The 6,000-nt window shown below is 48.8% G+C and overlaps 1 pseudogene across 1 annotated transcript; it reads right to left on the bottom strand.

Annotated features, from left to right (window-relative positions):
- Positions 1 to 226: 226 nt before the first annotated feature.
- On the bottom strand, positions 227 to 2,498 carry LOC103698364 (UDP-glycosyltransferase 86A1 pseudogene; annotated as a pseudogene). The gene is made up of 4 exons (XR_016400051.1): positions 2,436 to 2,498; positions 1,784 to 2,360; positions 745 to 1,688; positions 227 to 357 (listed from the first exon to the last, which is right to left on the bottom strand). The product of XR_016400051.1 is annotated as a UDP-glycosyltransferase 86A1 pseudogene (transcript).
- Between the last annotated feature and the right edge of the window lie 3,502 nt (positions 2,499 to 6,000).

The raw sequence follows: 6,000 nt of genomic DNA, 5'->3' as shown, positions 1-6,000 counted from the left end.
CCGTTTCGCACTTGAAATCCAAAGTTACAGGGATATGAAGCTATTGAACCACAGATCAAAAACAGCATTCTCCATTGCGAGACTACCTTCAATTAATTTATTATCATGTTTTGTGAACTGTGTTTCATGAGATCATCAATGAATCGATCAAAGTTCTTCTGGGACGAACGAACCATCAGGAGTGAGCGCAGTCTCCAAAGTTCTCTCGACCATCTCAACCTCCTTCCTCACCTCATTGCCCGCTTCTCCTTTCTACTACTAAACCCATCCATCCTTCCAATGTCGACCCCGGCCTTCCAATCCCGGACCCTACGCTCTCCGATATCGAATCCCGTACCATCCCCCAAGACAGTATACCTGGTGCGGGAAGCGTGGAGAAGAGACGATCCTCTGTTCTGCGGCTGGATTCAATCACCAAACAAAGAAACAGAGGCGTTCCTTTTGGGCTCAAAACAGAGCTTCTGCGCTGGTTTTTTCATTCAACAAAACAACAACGAAGGAAGGAGGACGGCGCCCCCTTTACACTCTTTTGTAAGGCCACGACTCACCCTAAATCCCTAATCACATACTAATCAAAACAGACTCCTAATTCAACTTAACTCAGACCCTAAACAAGCTTAAATTGGAAATCAACTTGACTAAACAGGGACTCAACTAGACTCAACCAAACCAGAATTCTAAAACAAAAAAATAACACTGAATCAAGGCTCCATGCTGGGTTTCATTATGGTCCTGCATCAATACCCCACTGCAAGACCATCGATCTTTACTTCATTGTCCTGTTCTCTGAACTATATCCCATTAGATCCTCCACAAACTGATCAAAGTTTTTCTGCGAAGAACCCTCAGCAGCGACCGCACTCTCTAGTGCTCTCCTCGCCTCCTCGATCATCTTCTTGGCCTCATTCCCTTCTTCCCCTCCCATCAAGCTGTCGACTCTCTTGGACACTTCCTCCCTACTAACTTCCTCAATCCTTCCGAGGTCGATCCCGACCTTCCAATCCCTGACCACCAATTTCCGATTGGTGAACTGATCAGTTTGCAGCGGGAAGCACAGCATCGGGACCCCGCACCGCATGCTCTCCAATACCGAATTCCACCCGCAGTGCGTCAAGAATCCTCCGACTGAAGGGTGCGACAGCACTTCCATTTGGCAGCACCACGGAACAAGGATCCCTCTCCCATGGCTCTCCTCTAAGAATCCTTGAGGCAATGGCTCGTGCTCGTCAGAGCTCACGATATCTGGCCTAAGGACCCACATAAAGTTCGCCTTGCTGTGTAAAATCCCATATGCGATCTCCCCCAGGTCTCTCTTGCTGACGTTGGCAAAACTCCCGAAGGAAACGTACAAGACGGAGCCTGCCGGCTTGGAGTCGAGCCACTGGGAGCAATCGGACTCAACCTGCAAGGTCGTTCTGACGGAGATTCCGGGGAATAATATCCAGCTTGAATGAGTGGACCAACAGCATAGAATGGCTTCTCCTGCTGCATGGCCGATATGGTCTCCGGCTCGAGCTCCTGCACCGAGTTGCACAGCACGAAGTCCGCTCCCTTGGCTTCTTCAAATGCCTTGAAGATTATCTGGTGCAGCACCGAAGTTGTATCCGTCTCTTGGAGGTACGACATGAGGTCGGTCGGCTCGACCGCCGGCACCCCTGGTATGTACGTTATGGCGTCCTTTCGATTCTCTACCATCAGCAAATATATTAGTAAGAAATCTAATCGACGAATTTAATGACAAAAGAGAGATGGCTATATCAATGAGGGAGGTGAACTTTCGTACCGCGAGAAGCGAAATGGCCATTTTTGATGAGAAGGTCGATGTGGTAGTAAAGGGCGAAGACGACTGCAGGCTCCGTCCAGAAGGACACGTAGGGGATGCCGAACTTGTTGGCGATGGTGTCGGGCCAAACGAAGAAGGTGTCGGCGATGAGGCAGGTGATAGGGGGGCCTGCCGCTCGGGTGAGCTTTCGCATGAGCTCCTCGACATGGGCGGAGAACACATAGAGGAGGGAGTGCAGGAATTGGATGAGGTTCGCGGCGCGGTCGAAGGAGATGGGGAGGCCGTCGCTGATGAGCTCATAGCGGATGTCGAGGCCTGAAGCACGGGCGTCGGCGAAGATATCGTGGTCGATGGCTGAGGCGGAGCGGCGGGCTCGGGAGGACTGGTGGTGGACAGCTTCGGTGTTGACGTAGGTGATGGCGAAGCCCCTGGTGGCGAGCTTGATGGCGAGGCAGGCGGCGGGGTTGATGTGGCCCTGGAGAGGGAGGGGGATGAGGACTGCGTGGGGCTTCGGTGGGAGCTCTGCCGTTGTTGTTGAACCTATTTGTGCACGTAAAAGGGGGCGAACAGTTCCTAGCTATTAAACCAAGGGTAGGTGCGGTGAACTTGGTAGCGCCAAGGACGATGGAAGGTGTGGTGCCTGATTTATCACGAGAAACACGAAGTCAGATTTGGGACGGTTGGGGGCCGGCGAATCTCCAATTAGTCCGTCCATTTTGCGCATTAAAACAGGGCCACTTTACCCGAAAACAACAACAAAAAAAGAATCCAATGCCCTTAGTGTTTACCCACCTATATCAATCACAAGGCTTAATAGAAAATCTTGAAAGTAGCTTACAATGCAATTGGTATAGATTCACGTCCAATGCCCTTAGTGTTTATCTTAGATTTTATCCACTTATGCTCTGATACCATAAATACAACCCAGGACCTTACCCAAAATGGCTAGCCGGAAGTTATTATTTTGATTCTTTGATCCTGTATAAGTACCCAAGATCTACCCAGCGAATAACCGATGTGGGACTAAACACACGCCCGCACGGATCCTCACATACTCTCCCCGTTCAAGCCCTGACGTCCTCGTCAAGCTAAGGGTTCAAATCTATTCAAATCTAATCACAAAAACCACGATTGGCTCGTGGTCAACCCCAATGGATCCGTGCTGCAGTGTCCCCTAGTCCACATAAGTTATGGGCCGGATCCGCTCTGATACCATTTGTAACAACCCAGGATCTCACCCAAAATGGCTAGCCGGAAGGTTATTATTTGGGTTCCTTGATCATGTATAAGTACCCAAGATCTATCCAGCGAATAACCGATGTGGGACTAAACACACGCCCGCACGGGTCCTCACATACTCCCCCCGTTCAAGCCCTGACGTCTTCGCCAGTCTAAGGGTTCAAATCTATTCAAATCTAATCACAAACACCACGATTGGCTCGTGGTCAACCCCAATAGATCCGTGCTGCAGTGTCCCCTAGTCCACATAAGTTATGGGCCGGATCCGCTCTGATACCATTTGTAACAACCCAAGACCTTACCCAAAATGGCTAGCCGGAAGGTATTATTTGGGTTTCTTGATCATGTATAAGTATCCAAGATCTATCCAACGAATAACTGATGTGGGACTAAACACACGCCCGCACGGGTCCTCACATACTCCCTCCGTTCAAGCCCTGACGTCCTCGTCAGGCTAAGGGTTCAAATCTATTCAAATCTAATCACAAACACCACGATTGGCTCGTGGTCAACCCCAATGGATCCGTGCTACAATATCCCCTAGTCCACATAGGTTATGGGCCGGATCCGCTCTGATACTATTTGTAAAACCCAGGACCTCACCCAAAATGGCTAGCCGGAAGGTATTATTTGGATTCCTTGATCATGTATAAGTACCCAAAATCTATCCAGCGAATAACCGATGTGGGACTAAACACGCCTGCACGGATCCTCACATACTCCCCCCGTTCAAGCCCTGACGTCCTCGTCAGGCTAAGGGTTCAAATCTATTCAAATCTAATCACAAACACTACGATTAGCTCGTGGTCAACCCCAATGAATCCGTGCTGCAGTGTCCCCTAGTCCACATAAGTTATGGGCCGGATCCGCTCTAATACCATTTGTAACAACCCAGGACCTCACCCAAAATGGCTAACCGGAAGGTATTATTTGGGTTCTTTGATCCTGTATAAGTATCCAAGATCTACTCAGCGAATAACCGATGTTGGACTAAACACACGCCCGCACGGGTCCTCACATACTCCCTCCGTTCAAGCCCTGACGTCCTCGTCAGGCTAAGGGTTCATATCTATTCAAATCAAATCACAAACACCACGATCGGCCCATGGTGAGCCCCAATGGATCCGTGCTGCAGTGTCCTCTAGTCCACATAGGTTATGGGCCGGATCCGCTCCGATACCATTTGTAATAACCCAGGACCTCATCCAAAATGGCTAGCCGAAAGGTATTGTTGGGGTTCCTTGATCCTATATAAGTACCCAAGATCTACCAAGCGAATAACTGATGTGGGATCAAACACACGCCCGCACGGGTCCTCACAATAGCCCATTAAAACAATGGGAGGGTCGCTGCCGCTAGCTGGTCAGAGATGTTGGCCAGCTGTCAACATGAAGATGTGGCCCTAGGATTAACGGACTCTAGAGTTTAGCATGGATGTGGTAATGCACATGCAACTTTAAAGAAGGAATTTTTTTTTCTTGATTTTTTAAAGTACATATTGTATCTGTTTGAGGCTCCCATTGACTTGAATTTAATATGAAGTTATCACCAATCTCAAGATGCTAGAAACCTATATAACAATAAAATTATTGTTGGGGTATGTGGAGACCTTTGGTGATGAAGAGAATTGAAGAAAAATCAATTCTGCATAGTTTTCTGTCTGGCGGACTGTCGGAGTCGACTCGAGCTTCAGTCGAGTCGACTCGGGAACAGTCGAGTTGACTCGCGGTCCATCGAGTCGACCCGGGAGAAGAAAGGCCGAAAAACCATGTTTCTGTCTGGACTGTCAGAGTCGACTCGAGCTACAGTCGAGTCGACTCGAAGCATCGTCGAGTCGACTCGAGCCACAGTCGAGTCGACTCGAGATCGTGCCAGTCATACTGGAAGTTGTCCAGACGTGCCCGAGTCGACTCGAACTAAAGCCGAGTCGACTCGAGCTCGCGGAAATCATACGGATGAGTTTTTCTTTTGGTGTTTTGTTGGCGTTTCGACGGCTATGATCATCTGAAGGTCTTGAGACTATATATAGGACTCATGAGAGCCCTAGGGTATAGTGATTGGCCGTATATTTGAGAGAGACTCTTGTTTGTGAGGCTAGGGTTCTAGAGAAGAAGAGGATTGGGATCCTACTTCTTGTGCAAAGGGAATTCTGTGTGAATATCTTGTAGAGCGATCTCGTGTGATCGTTCGGGTGTGTGCCATCTCTGTAATCTATTCATCCTAGTTGAGATTTGGAGCGGTGGAGGACGTAGGCTATTTGTAGCCGAACCTCGTTACATCTTTGTGTTTGCTTGGCTATCTTCTTCCTATTTCTTCTTCCTTTGGTTTGATAATCCGCTGCGGTGCTCAAGTGTTTTACCCTATTGATATCACGGGGTAATCTTTTGCCCTTCGTAGGGATAAGCGAAGCGGTGATCCTTGAGTCCGGTGTCGAGGAAGCGAGAGAGTTATTCTCTCTTTGTTTTCCGACGTTGGTGGGCAGTGCCGGTGTGAGTGGGTTCCGGTGCGGTCGGACGCCAACAATTGGTATCAGAGCTATTGGTTTTCTGCAATGGCGGATGAAGGGAAGTTGCGAATTGAGAAGTTCAATGGAACGAACTTCGGGTTTTGGAAGATGCAAATAGAGGATTACCTTTACCAGAAGGATCTCTATTTACCTCTTGGAGGTAGAGCGAAGAAACCAGAGAAGATGTCCTATGAAGACTGGGAGGTCCTCGATCGGAAGACGCTCGGCACCATAAGATTGTCACTTGCATCCCAAGTGGCATTCAACATCAAAAACGAGAAGACGACGATGGAGTTGATGGCAACATTGTCGCGGATGTACGAGAAACCCTCAGCATCAAATAAGGTATTTCTCATGAAGAGGTTGTTTAATCTTCGTATGAAAAATGGCGGCAGCGTAGCAGAATACCTCAACGAGTTCAATGGACTCACGGCCCAGTTGGAGTCAGTGGAGATTAGTTTTGACGATGAGA

Source organism: Phoenix dactylifera, chromosome 3 (genome assembly GCF_051530095.1).
Source record: "Phoenix dactylifera cultivar Ajwa chromosome 3, Ajwa_hap1_PhDact_Kaust_v1.1, whole genome shotgun sequence".
NCBI classification, from domain to species: Eukaryota; Viridiplantae; Streptophyta; class Magnoliopsida; order Arecales; family Arecaceae; genus Phoenix; species Phoenix dactylifera.
The sequence above is the reverse complement of the archived record's forward strand: the minus strand, read 5'-3'. Positions and strand labels throughout refer to the sequence as shown.